Source organism: Nannospalax galili, unplaced genomic scaffold, assembly GCF_000622305.1.
Source record: "Nannospalax galili isolate Female #2095 unplaced genomic scaffold, S.galili_v1.0 scaffold424, whole genome shotgun sequence".
Classification (NCBI taxonomy): domain Eukaryota; kingdom Metazoa; phylum Chordata; class Mammalia; order Rodentia; family Spalacidae; genus Nannospalax; species Nannospalax galili.
In genome coordinates, this window is record NW_008352334.1 from 1,825,785 (window position 1) to 1,851,251 (window position 25,467).

Consider the following 25,467-nt stretch of genomic DNA (forward strand, 5'->3'; position numbering starts at 1 on the left):
TGGGGGGTGTATGTGTCCAGATAAAGAAACTGGTGACCTTGGAGGAAATGGGCTGGCCTGTGATTCTGAACAGCTGTGGGGAGCTTGGCTTGCACCACTGGGTAGTGCTCCAGGCCCATAGGGAGAGGGATACCTTGCTATGAGAACTGAAATTTGAAAGCTGCTAGGTGAAGAGGGATTTTGAATAGGGCAAGGAAGTCAGGGGGGTCTTCAGAGTTTGGGTACCTATCTTGCTGTAGGTCAGGCTTTCTGGCCTCTGTAGGCATCCTTTCATCATGGGTGGATAGCATAGGCAGACCTTCCAGGGGATGCTAGCTAGGTGCTGTGTCCTGTAGCTAGCTATTGGGTTGTCTGGTGCCTAGCACAGTGTTTGGCACATAGTAGGTGGGCTGAAGCCCAGACCTCTCTAGATCCCCAGACCAGAGCAGCAGCCATAGGCTTTGCAGATGCATGGTGTTGCCAGCTCTCACCCTCACCTTCCTTTCCCCACAGATGGATGTTGGAGGTAAAAGTGGACACTGGAAACCCAGGAGACTTCCATAAGCAGGCTGCAAATGGTTAAGTCAGCTGGTCAGATCAGGAGGGTCAGATTGCGCCTCTGGGTCTAAACAGCCTTGAAGCTGCAGTTAAGTTCCCATTGTATGAGAAACTAAGCTATCCCGGCATTTTCCCACCTGTGTGCACTAATGAAGGGCCTGAATCCTCAAAAGACCCACTCAGTACATCCCTTGCATTGTGGTTTTGGCACATCCCCTTTTGTAGGCTTTCCTAGAGAATCATGGGAAGACATATTAAAAGGGAAATCTGGACCACCGTGATTTGACAGGGGAAAAAACATCAACTTACCCCACGAATATGCTATCTCATAAATATTCATTAAAACATCTTTAAAATTTACACTATGACCTGATAGGTAGCTCCCCACCTTGAGACGGCCCACTCCAGCCTTGTTTGGAGTGCTTGCTTTGCTAAATAAACTTCTGCTTAAACTGTTTCTATCTCTTGACTGGATTCTTTTCTACAGGAAGGAAAGAACAGAGAGAGACTCGTACCAGGCTAATCCCCATCTTCCCAGAAAGCAGGAGGCCCTATGACTTCAGCTGCTGGAGAATTGAGTCTTAGTTTGTATGACAGTTTTGCCTTCATCTCACACTGAACTTGAACTCGATGAGACACTCATACACCCATCAGCACCCACTCAAACAGGACTCTGGTGCTTCCTAGCCAGAGAAATTAAATTTCTCGAATTCTCATCAAGTTGCTGTTAGTTTTCTTATGTCAGAAATTCAGTAATGGAACACATCCCTGTCTGGACATTCACCAAGTCTCAAATGCTGCTTATGGTGAAAAGCCCCTGCCAAAAGCTCAGTTAACCTGACTGCATATCAATATATATATATTTTTAATTTTTATCTCTGTGTATGTGTGTGTGTAAATGTGAATATATGTGGACATGGGCATGTGCACATACCAGGGTGCATGTGCGGTCAGAGGACAACCTCAGGTGTCAGTCTGGCTCTCACCTTTACCTTGTTCGAGGCACAGTACCCCTTGTTCACTACATATTCCAGGCTAGCTGGCCCTCCTGACTTGGCCTCCCATATTTCTGTAGGAGCACTGAGATAACAGATGTGTGCAACTGTGTCTGGCTTTATATGGGTTCTGAGGATCTGAGATCAGGTCTCACACTTGTGTGTCAAGTGCTTTATCTACTAAAGCCATCTCCCCAATCCCTGTATCAATATTTTTGACAGAGCCTTGAAGGGTGCACAGAGGCTGAGAGCCCTGCTTGAGAATGACAGTGTTCTGCAGGAAGCATCAGACTTGCTCCAAAGCCACACATGAGGGCACTTGAATGCGTCCTGCTCCTTGATGATAATCTATTTCAATTTCTCTGCTGTTGTCATGGTTCCTCCCTCTTGCTTTCCTTACTTTAGTGATGGCAATAAACTTAATTACCTGCAGATTTGTGACTAAGTTACTTTTCCAGTTGACCTATGTGACTTGGTGTTACTTTAGCCTTTATTGCGGTTTAGTTATCAAGTTGTGATCTCTGATACAGACACAAACCAGAACTGTTTTTAAAAATTTTATGTGGATGAGCGTTTTGCCTGCATGTAGGTAAATGCACCACATGTGTGCAATGCCCATGGAGGCCAGAAGAGGGCATCAGATTCCCCTGGAACTAGAGTTATGGATGGTTGTTAGAGGCCTTGTGGGTGCTGGGAACTAACAGCCAGTGCTGTTAACTGATGACCTGTTTTCATATTATTTCCTTGGTATCTCCAATACCAAGGCACATAGAAGCAACTTAATAATCAGTTTTATGCAGGTGAATGATCTGTGCTCACTCCATTATCATTTACTGAACACTGGCTACCTGCCAAGATATAGTGGGAATGTACTGGCAGACAAAACAGGCCCAGTGGCTGCTAACCTGGAGCTCACAGCTTGGCCGTGAACATGGGTGTGGAATGTGGAGGGAAAGAAGAGCCTGAGGTCTGTCTGCAGATGCTGGATGAGAGTGCTTGGCATGTGCTGAGCCTGGCTGCCCTCCCTGGTTGGGCTCTTCCCGAGTGCCCAGCACAGAAGGCAGGATCTGATGCTTTGCTTTCAAGTTGCTGCAGACTGGTGAAGGTTCTCCTTGCTTGGAGGATGGGCTGGAGCAGGGGGAAGAGAGTTACTCAGGAGAATATCTCAGAGTTTGGGAGTTCTATTTTGCCTCTTCCTTTGTTTTTTTTTTTTTTTTTTTTTTTTAAAACTGAAAGTCATTGACTTGTGAAGTTAGCACCAGAGTTCAGTGCCGTTGGGCCATAATATCTCTGTCCCAGGGTGTTCTGGTCTATTATGGTGTGACAGGCAACAGAGGTACTGCCTGGGAAGAGCAAGGGTAAGTGGCAAGGTAGAAAGTACATGGTCTCTTGGTCAGCAGGGTGTGCGACCATCACAGAGCCATATGCCGGCTCACCCTCCCTCCCTGTCTTGGTGCTTGTTTGGGGGCGGGGTCAGTCAGGCTGGCCAGTCTACATGTCTCTCATGCCATGTCTCATTTACTTCTAAGGAGGATACGAATACTTCTGCTCAAGATATGTGCAAAAGGCTGAGCTGGACATATAGCTTAGTGGTTGGAACACTTGTTTCACATGGGCAACAAAGCTCTATGTTCAATTCCCAGCCCTGCCGAAAAAGATATTTGCAAAAGGAAAGAACATCAATTGCTTTTTGTGGCTTTGAGTGAAAGGGACATTAAAACCTATCTTCTGTAATTATATGCTACTGACTCTGAATTTCAGAAATTGATCCAGATCTCTAAGGCTTGCACAGAACTCCGGACAAGTAATTGTTGGAGAGGAACATATCTCTCCAGCAGGAGGCTTCTGTGTGCCATTTCCTAGCCCGAGTATTCATTGGGACAATCCCATCATCTTTCTTGGAGTTAGGAAAGGGCCATATGATTGGGCTTGACTCAAGGGAGGAAACGATGCTTGGTCATACCCTCTGTATCACTGTGGGGGTTAATTTCACATATTAACTTGATTGGCCCATGGTACCCAGATATTTGTTCAATCACTGCACTGTGTATATAGGGTTTGCCTTTCTGGAGGAGGCAAAAATTAGAATCTGCAGACTGAGTAAAGCAGACTGCCCCTCCTAATGTGGGTGGACCTTCTCCAATCAGTCAAAGTCCTGAGCAAACAGGCTGAATGACAGGGGATTCCTCCTGACTGAGCATTAAGATAGGATGTTGACTATGATGGTTACTACGGATTGGTCAGCTTGACAAGATCTAGAATTACCTAGGAGACAAGCCTCTGGGTATGCTTTTGAGGGATTATCTAGATGAGCTTAATTGAGGTGGAAATATATGAATGTAGACATCACCATCCCATGGGCTGTGTAAAACGGAGAAATGTAGCTAAGCACCAGCATTCATCTGTCTCTGCTTCCTGATGGCAGATACAGTGACTGGTTGCCTCAAGCTCCTGTTGCCATGACTTCCCCACCATGATGAGCTGTACTTTGGAAACACAAGCCAAAATAATCCCTTCCCCCCTTAGCTTGCTTTTGTCGGGGTATATTGTTCCTTTCTGGATCTTGAGGCTGCTGGCTTTCAGACTAAGACTTAACACTGTCAGTCCTCCTAGGCCTTCTGGGTCCCCAGCCTGTTACCAGTAGAGCTTGGGACTTGCCAATCTCCAAAATCGTGTGGGCCAATTTCCTACATAAATCTCTTTATGTTCTCCCCCCACCCCCTTTCCCTAACCCTGGCCCTAGCTCTATCTCCCGTTGGGTCTGTTTATCTGGAGAAATCTAACACAGTGATCATTCCTACTCCCTCCCCCTCCTGAAGGGACCCTGTGGTTGGTCGTGCATTTGTGGGAATGAGAAACATGACCTTCTCCTCTCCAACTGAGGCAAGCTGCCCGATTCCATCAGACTTGATGAGGGCAAGAACTCAGCCTCACTCTGTTGTCACTACTGAGATTTCGAGGTTTCTACAGCAGCCGGTGTTATAATTATCTAATATACCCCCTCCGAAGGGAAGGAAATGCAAGTTTATGTGTTTCCACTGAAGAAACAGCAGGGAGAAGTGGGTGGAACCTCGGCGAGGTCAACATGAGGCCCAGGAGTTCCACTTTCTGCTCCCAGCCTCTGAACGCCTTCTTAGCTCAGAGTTGGCTTCCTCACCCCACAGTGTCAGGGAGCCCAGACTCCCTGCCTAGAGGGCACATCTCAGTGTAGGTGAGAGGGGGAGAACGTGCAAATGATCTGGGGCAGGAAATGTGATGGAAGCAAAGAAGATGAAGAGAGCAGCCTGCTGTGGCGCCTGGGGTGGCGGAGTGATCTCTGGATCATTGAAAGCCTGAAAGGTGAGAATTCAGTAGTGAGGCTGAGCCTGGGGAAAGGCCATGCTCCCTTTTGAGACTGGGTTTTATTATCTCAGGATGGCCCAGAATTCACTATGTAGCCAAGGATGAACCATAACAACTTAAAAAAGTATTTCTTTACATTATTTATTATTTGTGTGTGTGTGTGTGTGTGTGTGTGTGTGTGTGTGTGTGTGTGTGTGTGTGCTTGGAGGTCAGAGGACACCTTGTGGGAGTCAGTTCTCTCTGGGTCCTGGGGATTGAACTCAGGTCATTGGGCTTGGTAGCAAGTGCCGTTATCCACTGAACCATCTCATCAACCCCTGAAGCCGAACTTTTAATCCTCCTGCCTCCACCTCCTGAGTGCTCAGATTCTAGGCATGCACCACTAAGCCTGGTTTATGCAGTGCTAGAGCTGGAACTAAAGGCATTGTGCATGTTAGGCAAGCACTGTACCAACTGAGCTCTCTCCCCATTCCTAGAAGGACATTTTAGAGGAAAGAGTTCACGCATGCCTCCCAAGGCAGGGTGGGGCTGGAGCACAAGGATCAAGGCAGTGTCTGTAGCACAGGCACAGAATGGCAGAGAGTGACTTGTAACTTTAAAGCAACAGGGAGGAGATTTTTTTTTTCCTTTTTCCTTTTCATGTGTATGGCATGCACATGTGTGTACACATGTTTACATGTATACATGCACGTGTGTGGGGGTGCACATGTGTGCACACTCATGTGGAGGCCTGCGGTTGACGGCTTTTTCACTTACTCACTGAGGCAGGTCTCTCAATCAAACCCAGAGCTTGCTAGCCAGCCTGCTCTGGGGATCCCTTATCCCCACCTTCTGGGCTGGAACCCCAGGTGGGCTGCCTCACCCACTCAGCACTTCATGTGGGTCCTGATAATCACCAAGCCAGTCCTACGGGGAGGTCTTTAAACTAAGGAAGGATGCCATCTGATTTGCATGTGCTAAAGCATCTCTCTGGCTGTTGTGTGAACAAAGAGGCCAAGGCTGTAAGCAGTGCGGTGGTTCAGGGGACAGTGAGGATGGGGCTGGGCTCATAGGGTGAATGAGGGGCAGGGAGGGGCCTGTCTGGTGGTCTCCTGTACTCCTGCTTGATCTTTTTAACACAGAACCATTCCTCCAGTAGGGTGGATGAGGAGGGGAGATCCAGGATGGAAGCTCTCACCCTGCCCCTTAGTCTCTTTAGCTTGGCTGATGATAGCCATCAACACCGTCCAGAGCTTCTGCTCTGAAATGAAGATTATAGGCTCTCTCTTGGCTTTTTGGCTGAATAAGCTTTGAAGGTAATTTCTCAATGGTAGCATTCAACAAGACCCAGCATTGCCTCTCTCTCCAAGTGCCCTGGGGCCGGTGTGCACAAGGCTGCACAAGCGGTAGACAAGCAGGATGGTCCTCCCATCCACTCCACCCCAAGGCCCAGCATGTAAGCGGGAGAAGTCATTAGGTGGAAAGAACATGAATAACCATAACTAGCTTTCTGGTTAATTATCCTCCCGAGGATGCTCAGTGGTGGCTGTGTTTTGTAAACAGGCACCAGCAGCCCATTTTGGAGAGCAGTTTGCATTTGTTTTTGAGTCTAGTCCCTGACAGCACCACAAAACCCAGGAACTCCAGAGGATGGGCTCGAGGCCCCTTGGAGCTTCTGGCAACTTCTTTTGTTTATTTTTAAAATTTGTTTTATTATTAGTGTGGGGAGACACGTGCCAAAGGATGCATGTGGAGGTCAGAAGACAACTTAGTGGAGTCAGTTCTCTCCTATCTTTACATGGGTCCTAGGGACTGAACTTAGGTCTAATGACTTAAGCAGCAAGCACTGTGCATACAAAGCCATCTTGCCCGTCCCCAACTCCTTTAAAAAAATATTTATTTTTATTTTTATATGTATGAGTGTTTGGCCTGCATGTATGTCAGTATACTCATGTTGTACAATGCCCACAGAGGTCAGAAGAGGGTATCGGATCCCCTGGTTGAATCCGGGTCTTATGGAAGAACAGCAAGTGTTCTTAACCGCTGAGCCATTTCTCCACCCTCCTCCCAACTCCCTCTTTGAAAGAACATCTAGCTCACAGTTTCACAGCCCTTTTCTAGCCTGTCTTCTGAGGATCTTGGACCCCTTACCTGCTGGTGGATACCCCCTGTGGACCATCCCATGGTGCTCTGTTTTTTAGTGCATCAAAAAGCTGTGGTTGCCCTTGAGTATTTAGTGACGTGGCAGGGGACCCAGCTGAATCCAGCTGTGGGGAGAGAGGAGAGTCCCTGGGATGTTGGCACTGGCGGGTTGGCCTGGCTGGGGCCTTAACAAAGGGCCTCAGGGCCTAAGGGTGGAAGATTCTTACTCTTCACCACTGACATGTTGTGGACACGGGCAGGGAAGGGACAGCAGAGTGGGGACAGAGGGAAGAGTGTAACTGTCCAGCAGGAGCAAGGATCTTCCAAACACACTTGTGTCCTTCCCTTTGGAAGATCTCAGGCTACTGGGAAGATGGACCCTGCGGAATTGAAATTTTCTCAGGGATCTCATGTTGGTAGAAAGAAACACCTGAGGCCTTAGTGTCAACAGAGGAGGAACTTGCATCTCATGAAGGGACTTCACTCAGTTCTGACAATTTACCAGGATAGACTAGAGCTGAGCTTGTGGAGGGGCTGGGCCGTACCTTGACCAAGACAGCTGAGTTCTGCATGCCTCTGGCTCTCTATTTAAACCTGAACTCTATGTCAGTAACCTGAAGATGGGGTCATGGATTTCTTTATTTGTTCCTCTTCACATTGGATAAAAATCTTTTCTCTGTTTTACACGTGTGTGTGTGTGTGTGTGTGTGTGTGTGTGTGTGTTTGCATGAGTTAGTGGGTGCATATGTGCATGTGTAAATGGAGGGAAGACCAGAGGATAACCTTGGGTGTTGTTCCTCAGGAACCATCCACCGTGTTTACTGAGACAGGGTCTCTCATTGGCTTGGGACTTGCTGAGTAGACTAGGCTGGCCAGTGAACCCCAGGAATCCTCCTGTCTTTGGTCTCTTTGCTCCCCCAGAACTGGAATTATAAGCACACACCATCATGCCTGGCTTGTCTACACCGGTTCTGGGGCTCCAATGCAGGACCTCAGGCTGACGCAACAAGCACCGTACTCATGAAGCCGTGTCTCCAGCCTCCACTTGTCTCCATAACTAGTATATTGAGGATGGGTGGCTTGTTGGAACTGCTAGGGCCAGGCCTTGACCCTAAGAACCCCAGAAACAAGAGGCGGCTGGATCAATCGAGGCTGGCCCTAGGGTGACAGGGGACTTTGTGTTTCATTTTTAGGAGGAGCATTGGGAGGACCTCAAGGGGCCCTAGTGGTACCCTCAACAGGCCACCTCAGCACCCTGCTGGGTCCCTGCAATCACAGGCACAGGTCTGTGAGCTCAAAGAACAAAGACCTTTCTCCAAAGTGCCCTGCTGACAGCCTCTCAAGCTTCATCCCCACATTTGTGTCATCCCATCATTTCTAACTCCGCTAGGACATGAACCACCGTGGCTGGAGTGGAAAAGCCTTGCTTTTGGGGAGGAGGCTCTGCCAGCAAGAAGGAGGGAGAGTGCTGACCGTTCATGTAGAGACAGAGAGCTGACAGGAAGGTTCTAGTACCAAGACCTTTGGTTACACCATGAACAACTGACAGGAAGACTGATTTTGGTTACCTGCTGGGATAGACTGACAGAATGCTGATAGCTCACATGGGAAGGCTGATAGGAGACAGGAAGAGAGGATTCAAGGATGAGTACCAAGTTTGGGCCTGAGAACTTAGGTGCTGGCTGTATTTGTTGAAAGACTGACAGAGAAGACATTGAAGGTGAAATGCAGGGTGCTGTTTTTAACTGTGGCAGGTGGACAGAGGGGTGAACAGCTGGTGATCTAAGTCTAAGGCTCAGGGAATTCATCCACGTACAACTGCTATTTAAAATGGGACCCAATAAGTCTTTAGGGGAGAGGCCTGAGGTCTGAGGTCTGATGTCCACTAGCATTTAGGGATGAGGAAAATCTGGGCCACTTGTGTTCAGGGTCAGCTAAGAGCTCCAGGTAGTGAGGGCAGATTTGACCATGGGTTTAGCAAAACAGCCTATCTGCAACCTCGAATGCATTTGAGAGCACTGGAGTTGGAGCCATCTTTATACAGGAAATGAACGGGAAGGGAGGAGGAAGATGAAAAGGAGGAAGATGAAGAGGAGGAGGAGGAGAGGGAGGAGGAGGAACTGCTCTTTGAAAGTGTTTTCTTGTAGGGGGAGCAGAGACATGGGATGGTGGGTGGAATCAAGGGAAGGTTGGTCTGCTTGTCTCTTATGGTATTGTGTTTGCCAGTGGGTATGATGAAACAGAAGAATTTGTGACACAAAAGGGAGAAAGGGCGGATTTCAGAAGAAAGGTCTCTGAGGTGAGGAAGGAGCATTGGGTCTAGTCTTGGATGGTGAGACTTGGACCTTTTTGTTGTTGTTTGAGATAGGATCTCACTATGCAGCCCAGGCTGGCCTTGACCTCTTAATCCTCTTGCCTCAGCCTCCTGGGGCATGTGCCACAATACCCAGTGCAGCACCTTTCTACAGAAGGTGGGTAAGACATAGGTGTGGATGGGGAAGTGGAACTGAGTGGGAATTTGAGGCAGGCAGGACGTCTTCCATGGTTCTCAACTCAAACTGATTCTAGTCCCCAAGGAGACTTTTGGTGTAGTTCTGGTTGGAAGCAGTTTTGGCTGTCACTGAAGGAAATTGGTACAACATGGGACCCCTGACCACAGAGCATCTGGTCCCCCAACCCCTACCCTAAGAGCATCCAGTTCTATACTGGGAACAAACTGCCTCCAGTAGCTGTCTCCAGACCACCCCCTGCAGCTGCTTCCAAACTTCTCTTTGCAGCTGCCTTCCCAGAGACGCTAAACCCCGAGCCCTTCTTCACTCTGCGCACAGCCTCCATCCCGTGGGAAGGTTGCTGCCCCTCACTATGCTAATGAACAGTCTCGCCTGCTGAGGTCAGCCTTGGTTTCTTTCCTTGTCTCCTGTTTCTGGACTCTGTGCTCCTAAATCTTAACAGCCACAACTTGGGGAGGAGGTGATTTCTTATTGGGTGAACAGTTTAGAAGGTACGCCATAGTCCCCACAACAAAGAACAGTCCTGCTCCAAAGTCACTAGTGTCACCATTGGGAACCACAGTACACATTAATATTGTGACTTTAATAAACACGTATCCCTTGTTTGCTAAGTGACTGTCATTCCCTAGGCAGGAGTGGTTGCACACATGAGTATAGTCCCATTTAGTTAACTAATCTGTTTTGGCGGCTACACTGTGAGAGTAGGGGAGCCCTTGGTCATTCCTCACTTAGAGTCAAGCCTTGTCCTGGGACTCAGCCATCAATAACTTCCTGCAGACACCCAGCCCATGGGATCCACCTGCCGCTCCTGGAGATGGCCAGGTCCCCATACAGGCAGCTGACCAGGGGAGGGGAGACCTTGTGAGACTTAATAGTGCCAGTGTTTGGAGATGTCATGAAACTCAGTTCCTTTGTTTTTGCTGAAACCCTTTCTCTGTGAGGCAACATGTGTGTCAGCAAAGTTTTAAACAAGTGTTGGGATCTGAGAAATTTCTTCTTCTTGCATGGGGCATTTGTCTCTCTGACTTCTTTTCATAGAGAATCCTGCAATGTATGCTTTGTCCAAGGACAAGTCTTGGTAAGAAAAATGCCTTCTGATCCTTCTCCCAAGGCCCCTCTGCCATCTGTCTGTTTGGAAATCTTCACATCTGGACCCCCGGCAAATTGATTCTTGGCAGCACTGCCGTGTGCTGCTACCTTTGGTGGTACCCGCAGAGGCTGCTAGCCAGATGAGCAAATAGGCCATTTTAGGGATGGATGGATGAGTCCAAATCTTACCAGCCTTGCCTCATCCTTAGGTATAGCCAAGAGATCCTTGTGCCCCTCTGAACCCACCCCTTTCTCTCCATCCACAGTGGCCCCCAGGCAGGACCTCATTATTTTCTAGAAGACAGCAGTGTTTTTCCAGGAATCTCTCACAGGACAGCTGCCCTCCCCTGCCTGGTATTTACGGTCCACTAACACCTTATTTCCAGTCTTGTCTCCCACTCCTCCCACTTAGATGGAGCCAAACTGAACTCTTGGTTAGTTTCCAAATGCATCCTGGGCTTTCCCATGCTGGCCCCAGCACTATGCAAATAGGCCTAGGATGTCTCTGTTCAAACCAGGGAACTGGCAAAAAGCCAGTGTGAATGTTCTAGGCTTTAGCTTCATCTCTGCCCCGCTCTTGCCCTACCCTGCCCACGAGGGTGAAGTCCTTATGGACCCTGGCCTGGATCCTACAAGGGACTCCCCACAAAATGCAAAAAAGTTTGAGAAATTCTAACCATCACAGAAGTAAGAGAGGAACTCGAGGCTGGAAACACTATTTGACAGGTTGACTTTGGAGAAGTGGTCTGCCGTCCACATGCAGGGGAGGCACAGGGCACCCACCAAGGACTCACAGGCCAACAGGAAATGCCTGATAGGCAGGCTACCCATGACCATGCATGGCTAGCCATCCCAGTCTGATGCCATTAGTGATCTGTCCCCACTGTGGGGGACTAGAATATGGAGGCCCAGAGAGTAACAGTGGCAGAACCAACACCCCAGTGGAATTTCTGACTCATTAGCCGTCATCCCCAACAATCTATGCTTCCTAGCAGCCAGGGACTGATTTCTAAGGTCTCCTGCATTTACAGGACATTGCTTGTGGAGTGCCTTTGTTGTTAGATTGGAGCAGTATCTGTCTCCCGAAGGCCAGGAACACAGCAGAGGTCCCCGAGCAGAAGTCAGTTTGCTAAAAAAGAGTTCCCACGTCAGGAGGCTACGCGTCCTGGGACAAAAGTCTCCACTGGGACTCCACAGTGGCTTCCGCACTGGGCCCAGGCCTGTCTCTTCTATTGCGCACTGTGAAAACAGATTCCTGTCAGGTTCAAGGGTCTCAAATATTTTGGGAAAAATTATTCTCTGGGTTCCAGGGAGTGAGTCTGTGGCTGCTTTGTAAGTCCCCACCTCAGGAACAAGTGTTGCAGATGCCGTACTATCTGCACAGCACCGCCTGTTATCCTGCTGAGCTTTCAGAGCTCCACCTCTCCCCCCCGGCCTGCAAGTGCCTCGTTCCATCTGGCCGCCTGGACGGACAAGATGCCAGCTGGAGCTCTTTCTGCCCACTGGAAACACATTTGTGGCCAGAGCCCCTTCTCAGCCTCCTCTTTCTCCCCATCCGGTCTAACGGGAAGGAGAACATCATGAGGACCTGGCCTGCTGAGGAAGCTCAGCTGATAGCAAGAAAGTGTTTCCTGGCCCCTCCTGCCTCCACACTGGGCCCTCATCTGTAGGGCACTTGGGGAAATGGCTGACCCCAGCTGGCTTCTACCCGTTCTCATCTCCGCAGACTGTTTACATGCCACAGTCCCCATGCGGACCACAGGCCAGTGGTTCCTGCGGAGCACTCGAAGTCACTGCAGTCACTGGCACCAATGGCTACACCCACAGCCGAGAGGGGTGGGGGCAGAATTACTACCTCCAAGCCTAGCAGATCCTCTCTGGTTAACCAAAGCTTCTTGGAAGCAATCAGGCCATCAAATGAGTGCCTGCTGGGGACAGGCAGCCCAGAGTCTGCAGCAGCACAATTCCTGGTGTTCTCACTGGGCTAGCCTGAGCTCCTGAGCTTGTTGGCATCAGTGCTCTGTGAACTCAAGGTCACCACTCTAGATGGCTTATCCTGTCCTTCACCTCATCTCCACCAGCCACTTCCCCTTTCCCAGGCTCAGCCTCACTGTCGTCCTTCCTGGTCCCCAAAGCCTCTTGCCCTGTGGTCCTCAGGTCTAGTCACTTCCTCTTTCCCATCCTTTTCACCTCAGCCTTTCTTACACTTCCATAGCTATAGGCCAGAGTCTCTCCAAATGCCTTCTGCCTCCAAACACATGTCCTGGATCGTCAGCTTGATACCCAGTGACAGGCGTGAGCTAGCATGGTGTCCCACTTCCCTTTCCTCCTCTGAAACTTCCTCAGCTTTCTTTCATGAATACTTGCTCCTTGTGTCAGGCCTTCCCATGGCCTTGCCAGTACCCTGGGTCAGGCTCCTGGGACACCAGATGGGTGAGACCCCACACAAGGTAGCACTGGTGACAAGGGAACACTGGATGGAATGCAAGGGAGTAGAGGTAGGAAGGGGCAGGACTGAGCACAACAGGAAGGTTTCTTCCTGATAAGTCCAAGCACTTGACATGGGGCCTGGCACTTGGCCTAATGCCAGTAAATATGAGCTGGATTAAAGGAAAATGAGCTTGGCGGTGGGGGGTGGGGGAGGAGGAGGAAAAAATGTCTCCAGACACTGTCAGGTATCCACTGGGTAGGACAAGAGTGAGAGAAAAAAAATCACTCCTAGTTGAGTGAGGCGATAGCTCATCTGCTAAAGTGCTTGTCTGTTAGGCACAAAGTCACCCTGGGTTGGATCCCCAGCACCACATGCACTGAACAAGGTGGCACGTGCCACATGGAGGCAGTAGCAAGAGGATAGAACGTTCACAAGCTATCCTGGGCTATCTAGTGAGTTTGAAGCTAGTCTATGATCCATGAGACCCTGTCTCAGAAGAAGAAAGAGGGAGGAGGAGAAAGACGAGGAAGAAAAGGAGGAAGAAGAAGGGGAGGAGGAAGAGGAGGAAGAGGAAGAGGAGAATATGGAGGAGGAAGAAGAGGAGGATGAGGAAGAGGAGGAGGAAGAGGAGGAGGCAGAGGAGAAGGAGGAGGAAGAGGAGGAGAAGAAGGAAGAGGAGGAGGAGGAAGAGGGGGAGGAGGAGGAGGGGGAGGAGAAGGTGAGCCAGCATTGTAGGCACAGGAGGGCATAGAGGGTGGAACACCGAGGAGCTTAGGGTGTTGGACAAACACAGGTAGAAGGGAACAGGGGACATGAGCTATGACAGTGAGTTTTACCAGGCCTCTGTGTTTAGGCTGCCACAGGAGACCTTGGGTAACCCTGTAGGGTGGAGGACATGTTCCAGGGCAACATAGCGGAGAGGTGCCAAGGCTATGGCTGCACGGGGGACTAGCTCAAGCTTGTTGCCCCAGTGTTGAGTGCAGAGCACAGTCCCAGGGATTGTATTTGCTGTGCGCAGAGGTTGGAGATTCCCATGCTTCCTCCTACCTTTGGAATAGGTGGGTGAGGGCTGAATCATTCCGCTCACAATACACTCTCCCTGAAGCCTGGAGCAGCCCGGCCAGTCCTGGTCATGTTCTCCCCAGCCCCAGGTCCACTGTGGGGGGCATCTAAGACCCCATTAAAGGGGAGTGTACCATGATCATTCAACATGGTGGCCCCAGGACAGCCAACCCCAAGGGTCCCACCATGTGTCACCACAAAACACTTATAAGTTCCTCACTATGCACTGTGAGCCCTCTCAACCCTGGCTGGAGGTCTCTGAGCTTGAAGGAAGGTAGGGCCCAAGTTGGGGGGGGGCTCTGTGTACCAACACAAGATGCCTCGACCATACAACACACACACACACACACACACACACACACACACACACCCCACATGTCTGCCCGAGCCCAGACCTTAGGACCTGAAATATGACCGTTCCTTGCTTGTATGGGCCTACAGATAAGCCAGGAAGATGTGAGCACGGTGACTCTGTGCTGTCCCCAAACAATACCACCAGCTTAATGAGCTCCCATAGGCAGGACAGATACCAGAGAAGCTTGGCCATTAAAATGCATGTAGCTCCTAGCTGAGCCACAGCCGAGGTGAATACCTGGAGAGCCAGGGGCCTGCCTATCATGGGCAGGGGCTAGAGCGCCTGACCTTGCAGAGGTTGGAGCCAGGAATGGCCTGGAGCCAATCCTTGATGGGTGCTCTTATGACCAGGGCGGAGGTCATACTGCCCTGGCCTTTGGAGGGGCTCCTCTCTGTCTTCAGCTGCCTGTCCCCTGGCCTCAGCAAGCTGGCCAGAACCTAGGACTGGTGTGGCTGAGAAGCCAGGTGTTTATGGCACGAAGTGTAGTTGGCATGGGCCTGGCCTTCTCCACTGACCAACTGTGGGGATGGTGCGTGGTGCTGGCACCTGCAGAGTGGGAAAGCCCGCCGTACATTGGAGGGTCTACTGTGTGGCTCCTCCTCAGCGTCTGAGGACTGGCGTTGCTCTGTGGGTGATACTGTCTCAGGTGGGTGTGGGTGGTGTGCATGTGGTGTTTGGCTGTCCTTGTAGTTTGATCGTCACTCCGATAGTCTGAAATTATCCCTTCTCTAAATGAAGCACTGCTTTGGATGATATTTTGGCAGAAGAGTTTTAGTCTTTATCTCACCAAATGAAGAATTGGTACTTCTTAACAACAGATACACATAAAACCATAGTGGCTTAGGAAATGTGAACATAGGTGGCAGGATGATACGGGATCCTCCCATGTACCTCTTACACACACCCATCATGCCCCTGGCAGATTTTTTGCATCTGAGATACAGGTCTGGCAGGTGGGTACAAGACAGCACCTGATCTGATTGGTTGTGATGAGGTTTCTGAGCCACACCCAGGCCTAGGAGAAGAGTGTGGGTGACAGGCCACATCTGCAGTCCTCTGGGGAGAGATCTGTTTATTCTGGCGCATCTTCTTACTGAAAGTGAGCAAATTTGCATTAAAAAAGCCAAAATGAATGGATGAAAGTCATCTACTCTGCAGTGATTCCCAAGAAATCCCATTGATCATCGCTCAGACTGTACAGAGGGCTACACGTGGAGACTAAGTGCCAGAGCCATCCAAGCAGCTGGTCAGATGGTCAGCCCAGCACTGATGAACTCACTGGACAGGTCACAGAAGGAACACCAGACACTACAGATGGAGGCTTGCCTCTTTTGTCTTTGGAAACTATGTTCTTTCAGGGCAAATTCAAAGTCCAAACCTTAGTGGTTTCCCTGTTCTTCCTGAGACAGGGCAGAGAGAGGGGACTGTTGGGCATTTTCCTAATACTGGAAGCCACAAGACATAGAGGCAACAGCGCTTCTGGTTGGATGCCAGAGACCTGGAATGCCAGGCTCCTCAGGAAGTTTGCTGGGATTTTGTGTGACAGTGTGTTTGCACAAATAAGCAAAGACATCTCTGATCAACGATGCCCACTGAGAACCGTGAGTAGCAGTGAAAAATCAAGAACAACCCGAGTGCCCACCACCGGGAGACTGGTTAGATACATTATGTTCTGGCCTCAAATAGAATATTACATAGAAACTGGAAAAAGGCAGGCAAATCTATCTGTGCTGATATGAGATGGTTGTTAAATGAGAGAAACAAGTTGTGAAGCGATATGTAGAGTCTGATCCCAGATCACCAAAATGCCTGTGTGTGTGTGTGTGTGTGTGTGTGTGTATGTGTCTATGTGTATGTGTGATGTATTATCTGTGGAGTATATGTGTGTGTGTGGTATATATGGTGTGTATGTATGTGTGTGTGTGTGAGAGAGAGAGAGATATGTGGTGTGTAGACTCTGTGTGTTTATGGAGTGGGGAGGTATGTGTGGTGTGTGGTTTGTGAGTGTGTGATCTGAGGGGGTTGTGTATATGTGTATGTGTAAGCCAGAGGTCTGCCTTGGATATTGTCCTTGGGTGTCATACATCTTGGCTTTAGAGACCTAGTCTCTCACTTGGTCTGGAGCTGACTGGCTGACTTAGGCCTGCTGGCTGGTTGACTTGGTTAGGCTGGCTGACTGGCTGACTTGGTTAGGCTGGCTGCTTGGTTAGGCTGGCTGACTGGCTGACTTGGTTAGGCTGGCTGGCTGGCTGAGTTGGTTAGGCTGGCTGGCTGCTGACTTGATTAGGCTGCTTGGCTGGGGCGAGCCCCAGGTGTTCTCCTGTCTCTGCTTTCCCAGCCTTGAGATTACAAGTGTGCAGCAGCATGCCCAGCTTTCTTATGTGGGATTGAATTCAGGTCCTTATGCTTGAGTGACAAGTGCTTTGCCAACTGAGCCATCTCCCCAGCCCATCTATGGATTTCTCATGTGCACCTGTGTAAAATCATTGCACACGACTGAAAACAACAGATGCTATTTGAAAAGGAAGGCGAGACCTCGGGAGCACTGCTGTCTCGGGCTCTCATGGTGATCATGTGTGGGGGGCAGGAGGGCAGGCAGGTGAGAGCTGCAAGTTCCTGTTCACCTGTGTTCTTTCTGAGCCTCCCCTTCACCTCCTTTGCCCTGTTGGACCTGTTGAGCCCTTTGCCTCTGAGTTGACTTTGAGGTCTGCACAGTTCCACAAGGCATGTAGGGGACCTTCTGTCGTCACCCTGAGTTTCTGGCTACAGACCTGACTGCACTGTGGATTTTTGGGAGTATTGGTTTGGCGAACCTGGAGCTTGTGAAGCTGACAGGAGAGAAGGCTGGAACTGGTTGGCATCTGACACTGACACCAACTTTGGGGCGAAAGCGCTTCATGCGCACACACTTTCCTGCCCTCCTTCCCTCTCCGGGCCTTTAATTCAAGTCAGTCTTATCTGGTAGCCCCCAGCGTAGGAAACACGTGTGTGCCTATGGAGGTCTGTGCTTTGGGGGTCCACCTCATTAGCTCCATAATCCAACGTGCCGATGGGAAGATCTCAGCCACTCTGTGAGTGATTTAACAGAATGCCTTCGTGATGTATTCAAAACGAACACTAACCCCAGGTAAGAGGTGCTAAACCAGAACTTTAAAAGCCTACCATCCATTTCACTCGGTTGGACCTTCCTCCTTAAATCACCCTGTTGTCATTTTTATGATGATGATGTAGCTATTGAGGCCACAGGACTATGAAATGTCATATTTTTAAAAAATCCAATAAGAAAATAATAAAATTAAGTTGCGGGAGCATGCATTTCAAAAACGTTCTCTTCTCTCTTCTCTCTCTCTCTCTCTCTCTCTCGTCAAGGGCCATGGGATCCCATCCTCCCTGTAAAGAGGCTGCTTCAGAATGTATCAGTGCTCCATTCCCGAACCTGCCTGGCCACTGAAGGACATAGTTATGATAATGGTGCAGTACATTCTGGACTAAACTGGATAGAACACTGGGGTTGTCTGTCTCCTCTGATGACCAAGCCATGACTGCCCCGTTCCTTGTTGGTACAGGCCTGTGGCTTTCAGACTTTGGACAAATGAATGTTTTCAGGGCTTCTGCCCTGCAGACAAGTGAGCAAAGAAATCTGCTGAGGTGAGGGGCTGAATGGGTGCTCCAGGTGATGAGGTGGGGGCTGAATGGGTGCTCCAGGTGATGAGGTGGGGGCTGGGGATCCTTGAGGTATGACCACCGCCAGCCTAACTCCTGCCTGGTAAGCCGATAAGCCCCTGCTTCATCACCAAGGCCCAGAATCACTTAATTGCTGGATGTCGGGTTGATTCTATTACAGTTTGGATTGTAAATGTTCCTCATAGACCTGTGTATTCTCCAGTCTGTGGGACCTTCTGGAGTTCAGAACCTAGAGGGAGCAGAGCCAAAGGGGGCCAGTCATTGGGGGTGTGCCCTTGAGGGGAGCTTGGGACCCCAGCATCCTCCTTTCTCTCTTTGTTCCCCAGTCTCTCTGAGGTAACAGGTTTCTTCTATGTACTCCCATCATGACGCACTGTGCCTTCATGGGCCTGAAGTGATGGAACCAAGAGACCCTGGGCTGAAACCCAAGAAACTGTGAGCCAAAATAAGCCTTTCTTCCATGTATTATTTTTTTCCTCAGGCATTTTGTTACAGTGATGGAACATCAACTAATACTGCAGGTGTAACCCACTGTGCAAGCAGAAAGGATGGATTTGGTAAATTCATAATGAGCTGGGTTCATGATGGGGACCCTCTGGAAGCTGTAATTTCTTTCTGTGAAGCTCAAACCATTGGCTTCCTAATGGCAACAGTCTCTGCGCATTTCCAATACAATTAGAACTACTTCACAACCCCGGCTGGAGGCCTGAGGTAGGAGGAGGCACAGTAGCTGTGAGGGAGGACACCCTGCCAACACCTGCTGACCTTCCAGAGTCCTCTTGGTCTCCAGGGTAGCCGTGGGAATGTAATTCCTTTCTCTGGCTCTGGGCTCACCCAGCTGAGAGGGAAGAATCTAGTGCCCCTGGCAGTTATGTGCACCAACCCCTGACTGCAGCTGTGTTTCTGGGACGTTTCAGAAAGCTGACTCACTCTTCAGGAGCCACTGGCTGAGTGGGACGCCACTGTGTTCTAAAGGCACTTGTGTGTGGAGAACCTATTTTCATTTGAGGACAGGCTTCTTCTAGGCATCTCGCAGCCTTATTTTGGAAAGTTCCAGACCCTTAGCCTAGGAAGGCAGCCTGGAGGGGGCCACGTGGGCATTGCAGGCTGTAGACAAGAGCAGACCTGCCCTGAACTTCCTGCCAGGTGCACCTGGGGAAATATATTCAGCATCAAGTCCAGCCAGTGAGAATCTGCTCTGAATTCAATTTTAACCTTAATGAGATACAAAGTCCCTTCTGTTCTCTATAACAGAGACCTTGAGTTTTTATTAGAGATTAAAACCAAACTTTTCAATGTTTTCATGTTTCCCTAATAACAGCCCGAATCATAACCTGATTTTTTACGCAACTAATTATGGCTGCAATTTGGGCATGAAAGATTTATATATCAGAAAAGAAATGACCTCTGCTATCTCTGGGCAGGTGGGGATGAACTGTGTTAGAAAGTTAATCAGTCTTCCAGTTCATACAAAAGGCACCTACGTGGTACTGGTTGTTATGGCCAGTGGTGGAGGGAGGGTGGGAAGCAGGGAAGGACATAGGACGTGCCACCCTGGGACACTCTCCACAGCCGTTGCTCTCCCTTCCATCCAGAGGAGCAGCCATCTTTGGCCATGGAAACCTCCTCCCAATATGTATGGCACCCCATCCCGCCTTTCTAGGACAAACTTGGCAGATTCAACAGTCTGAGGATGTGAAAACAAGTTCAGATGAATGGGTTAAGGGGGAACAAGGGGCATTTTACAAAAGAGGGAGGAGAAGGGGACCTACTAGGAATGAATAAATGAACGCTGTGTGCGTGTGTGTGTGTGTGTGTGTGTGTGTACTGCTGTGTGTGCATGTGTGTGAAGGTCAGAGGTTGATGTCAGGTATCTACCTTGATATAGCTCCACCTTGGTTTTTTTCCTTTTCCTTTTTGAGACAGGGTCTCCCTGTAGCCCCAGCTGGCCTGGAACTCACTGTGGAGACCAGACTGGCCTCGAACTCACAGAGATCCGTCTACCTCTGCCTCTCAAGTGCTGGGATTAAAGGTGTGCCCACCATGCCTGGCTCCACCTTAGTTTTTTTCATAACTTCTATCACTGAACCTGGAGCTTATTAATTCATCAACTCACCAACCAGCCAGGTTGGCTGGGTGATGAGCTCCAGGGATTCCCCATCTCTGATTACTGCCCCCCCCAAACCCAGACTAGGGTTACAGACTTCTACCTTCATGCCTAGCGTTTACATGGTTCCTGGGGATCCAAACTGAGGTCCTCTGGCTTGTACAGGAGCCACTTTCCTGACTGAGCCATCTCCCCAGAATTTATGATCCTTCTGTTCCAGACACCCTGAGTGCTGGGAAAGATTACAGTTGTGTATCAATTTGTCAGGTTAAGAATCTGAGTTTTTGCTCCTTTGCTCCTAAATGTTTCAACTAAAAACAAGGATTGAGAATTACCAACCTGGCTGAGTCTTGTGGTCACAACCATAGGACTGAGCGCCCGATGGGAGGCAATGATTCACATAACACTTGCAGGCAGTAAAGTACCAGTACTCTTTTGATCTCTAGGAAATGCCACTTGGCTCCTTGAGTGGCCTGAAGGAGGCCATAATGGGGGCCACATGTAGGGAGAGAGAAGCCGTGAGTGTGTGGGACTATAAAGAATACCTAGTTACACAACTATCTGCGGAGGCCCACAACTGATTAATGTCCACGGACTCATTCATTTACTCAGCATTGCGTTTAATCATTTAATTTCACAAGAGTTCTCAGATCTTTTAATCATCCTAATATTATTCTTATTGCATCATATTACTAAGCTGTTAGTTCAATTCAATTAAAAAGTGTCATCCGGAAGTAATTTATTCTATGGGCGTCGTTAAGTGGGTACCCCAGATATGCCTGTGGTTTAGAGGAATAATAACTCTTGCGATCGTATTAGTCTGTAAACCAGCATGCTGTGTGAGCCCTGAAGGAGCTATTCCAAGTGGCAAATGTCTGCTGGCACCCATGTGGCAGCAGGTCTGTGATTGTTTCTCTGGATTTTGTACAGAGACCCAGAAGAGAATATGAAAACTCAGACCATCTGTTGGCACTTGTAAATCTCAGGTGCTTCTGAAAACTGCTTTGCTTTTCTGATCTTGATGATACTTGTCACAGTACAGCCTTGAAGTCACTCTTTTGAGGATTTCTTGCCAGGGGTCCCAACCCCCAGCTCTTCCAGCTGCAGAGGTTGGCACAGCTCAGGAACAAGCCTTCTGGGGGGCCCACACTACGTTAGGAGGTAATTTAGCCCTCTGACTCGTGATCATAATTCTACCTAGTTCACTCATTTAAAAATATGTTACAGGGTCTCATGTTACCAGGCTGGCCTAGAACTTGATGTATATAGAGGAGGATGACCTTGAACATCTGATCCTCCTGCCTCTGCCTCCTGAGTCCTGGGACTACAGGCATCTGCCACCATGCCTGGCTTATGGGATTCTGCAGAATAAACCAGGACTTCGTGCATCCTGGACAAACATTCTACCAACTGAGCTCCATCTCCAGTCCTAGTCTGGTTGACTTTTAAGACATTTCCTCCGTCTTCTCTAAATATAGCACTGTCCGTGGAAATATGACACAAACCATATATCTAATATATTTCCCAGCAGCTAGATAACACAGTAAAAAGAAAGAGGTGATGCTGATTTCAATAACCTACTTTAACTCAATGTATCACAAAGTTGACATTTTGACATGTAATCAACATAAAAGCAATGTTGGCCTCTTTTGCATACAAGCCTTCAAAACATGTATTTAGACTTCCTGGGACCTTAATTCAGCCTGGCTGCATTGCACACGTAGTTAGCGGTCACCACACAGGAGACATGTAAGGTTTGAAATAAGCTTGATTATACCTCACTGCCATATTGGAGGTACCTGCTGGAGTCACAGGGCTTTGGGGCCTGTGCAGCCAGGTTGTGGCTCACTCAGGTCCCGTGGCACCTCCTGATTGAGGATGCTGCAGCATGGGCTAAGGGCTCCCCTTGGGACATCTGCCTGCAGAAGCTGGTGGTTCTGTTCTTGGAGGTGTCCAACAGAGGACACTGGCCACTCATGACCTCTGAGGCTCATCTAACCCTGAGGTTTTAGAAAGCCAGGAGCTCCAGGAAGGGGCAGCTGGGAAAGGGATCAGTTGCAAAGGTGCTGGTCCCTATATATCCTTGTCTGTATGCCTCGGTGTAGCCAGGGGAAAGCCAGGCCTTTGTCTGATGGAAGGAGAAAGCCACACCCACACCAGGGCTGAAGAAAGGATGCTGGTCTGGGATGGTCCACATGCTCCTCTCATCCCAGGACACCATCCCTGAGGGCTGCTTACTGAGCTCAGGGAAGTTTCTGACCTGCTGTGCCCAAAGAAGGAAGATCGCCTCTCCCAGGGGCTCAGAGTCACCCTCCATGATAAGGACACTGGGGCATTAGTGTTTTGCACTTGGAAGCCTAAGTGCCCATTTTTCTTTGGTAAGCCCCTTACCATGGCTGATGGAGTTGTTTGCAGACCTATGTTCTGGGCAGGTGGGGACTGCTACTTGAGTCTGGTGACAGTGGCCAAGGGCAGCTTCCATTTCCTCAGAGTTTGAGCAGTTAATCCCTTGGGTCTGTTCCCCTATCTGGGTCGGCCAGAGAAGCCTTGAGAGGTCAGGGACAAATAGAGAGACCTTGCAAGATCTTAACGCCCTTCTTTGCTCTTGCGGTGTGCCATAGTTATTAATATCCCACTCTCAGACAAAGGGCTATCTGTGCTGTTTTGTAAGAGAACAGCAATAAAAAAGGAAATTAAATTAGCAACTCCATATGAGCTTCTAATCCATTAAGGTGTCTTCAGCTCCATAACCTGTTAACTTAAACTCTGGCCATCAACTTAAGTGGTTTGAAGAAAATAGCAAGCAACATTCCCCCTGGCTCCATTTTTGCGCCCGTTACAATAAAAGTGATTGAATACCAAGCTAGCAGACTGTGGGGCAGAAGCTTGGGGGCTGGAGCTGAGCCAATGGGCTGGGATGCACAGGGGTTCATGTGCAGCCCACCCATGTGACCCTGCATGCTGATCCTTCCCTCAACACACAGAGTCCTTGCTCCAGAGCACACAATTGTCTCCAAGAATTAGTCAAACACAATTACACACACGAGGTGGCCTCTCCAACCCCTATTAAATAATAGGGAGATAAAACTGTCTCCAAGGGTGCTCGCTTCAGCAGCACATATACTAAAAATGGGAACAATATAGAGAAGATTAGCATGGCCCCTGTGCAAGGATGACATGAAAATTTGTGAAATGTTCCGTATTTTTGCCTACCCCTAAGTGATACATCTACATCTATACCTAAGGCTCATGGAACACAGAGGATCAAGGGGTGAGAGAATACTAACGCATCTCTCAACTACCATCAATAAAGATCCCTCATGGAACAGAGAGCCATGACAAAAGGCTGCAAATGGCCAAAGTATGGATATTAAGAGTCTGCAGAGTACGGGTCCTTACACAGGTCTCTTATATTAAACTTCACCTACCCACAGCTAAGAAACTGTTGCAGAAGAGAGGGTGGGAAGATTGTAAGAGCTGAGGGAGGTGGTGCATGACCATATGGAATGAGAGTAACAGGCTCCTGGGACTCTGCGCATATGAACTACAGCAATGGTGTCGGCATGCACAAGACCCATGCAAACTCAAGCAGACAAAAACCTAGAACCGTGGAAATGGGCAGCAGGCCCCAACCTTAGCCAAAGAATTATTGGCAGCTGCTCACTGCTGTGTGAGGGAAAGTTGATCTTCTCTAAGGGAGTGACTCTAGATAGGCTGGCTAGATCCCAGTAGATGAACTTGCATTGAGGGATGCCTTGGTCCATTAACTTGACTCCATAGACCTTAACATAAATGACAGAATGTGGGCTGGAGAGATGGTGCAGCGATTGAAAGCTCTTGCAGAGGACCTGTGTTCGAATCCCAGCACCCACATGGTGGCTTAACAATTGTCTGTAACTCTAGTTCCAGGGCATCCAGCGCCCTCTTCTCACCTCTGTGGGCATTGCATGACACGGGTGCACCTACCTACATGCAGGCAATACATACACATAAAATCAAAAAAATAAATGACAGAATGCATGAAATCTGGTGGGAGGCATATAAAGGTGATTAAGAAGTCTTGTATGTATGAAATACACAAAAATTATTCAATAAAAATGTACAAATAAAACTCAGTCTCCAAGAAAAGCATCATAGAGGAACTGTACTTGGTAACAGGAGCACCAGCTGCACTTAGAAACGGGTACTTACAGCTCACAGCTGCTGACAGAGACTGAGTACCAGCTGTGTGCCCAGCTCTGGGCTCCATGTGGGACCCGAGACCTAATGTGCATGGCTCAGTACAACATGGAGATGCAGGTGCTAAAAATGGCTACAAATTCTGAGGCACTGACAGCAGAGTGGGGCTGACAGGATGCGGTGTGCTTCTGGATTCCAGAGGGTGCAGTCTAGAAGGTGGTATGTGTATCAAAGGCTGAATTCTTACAAGTCTTTTAAAATTATTTTGGTTTTTCGAGAGTGTGATGCATGAGTCTAATATTTGTATTATTTCCCCTCCCAGTCCCTCTCCCATGGCCCCCAGTCCCTCACAATTTCTTGTCCTTTTCTTTGATTATTGTTGTTACATATATATCTTTGTCTATCATCTATCTATCTATCATCTATCATCTATCTATCTATCTATCTATCTATCTATCTATCTATGTATCTATGTATCTATCATCTGTCTATCAATGATCATCTATCATCCATCCATCTATCATCTATCTATCTATCATCATCATCTGTCTATCATTGATCATATCCATCTATCTATCTATCTATTATCTATCTATCTATCTTATATCTATCTATCTATCTCTCTATCTATCTATCTATCTATCTATCATCTATCCATCCATCATCTGTCTATCATCTATCTATCTATCTATCTATCTATCTATCTTATATCTATCTATCATCTATCCATCCATCATGTCTATCATCTATCTATCTATCTATCTATCTATCTATCTATCATCTATCTATTTATCATCTATCAATCTATCAATCTATCTATCATCTATCAATCTATCTATCTGTCTATCTATCATCTATCTATCATCTATCATCTGTCTATCTATCATCTATCTGTAAAAGTCAGAGAAAATGGGTCCCATGAAATTATGAAAAGAAAAATCTTGTTTCTCTAGGTCCTTAAATACTAGCGATTGTTGCTTTTGTTGCTGTTTTAATAGGAAGTTTTCTAAGAAATGGAGTGTTGAGGACAGAAGTTCAGTTGTGTTTAGGAGGGA

The 25,467-nt window shown here is 48.5% G+C and overlaps 1 protein-coding gene and 1 non-coding gene across 5 annotated transcripts in view; one reads left to right on the forward strand and one right to left on the reverse strand.

The window, feature by feature from the left end:
• Positions 1-25,467, reverse strand: part of Fstl4 (follistatin like 4) — a 458,219-nt gene that overhangs the window by 59,099 nt on the left and 373,653 nt on the right. The gene's annotated exons all lie outside the window — the stretch shown is intronic.
• On the forward strand, positions 23,333-23,440 carry LOC115067031. The gene has a single exon (XR_003846469.1). It is a non-coding gene; the product is annotated as a U6 spliceosomal RNA (small nuclear RNA).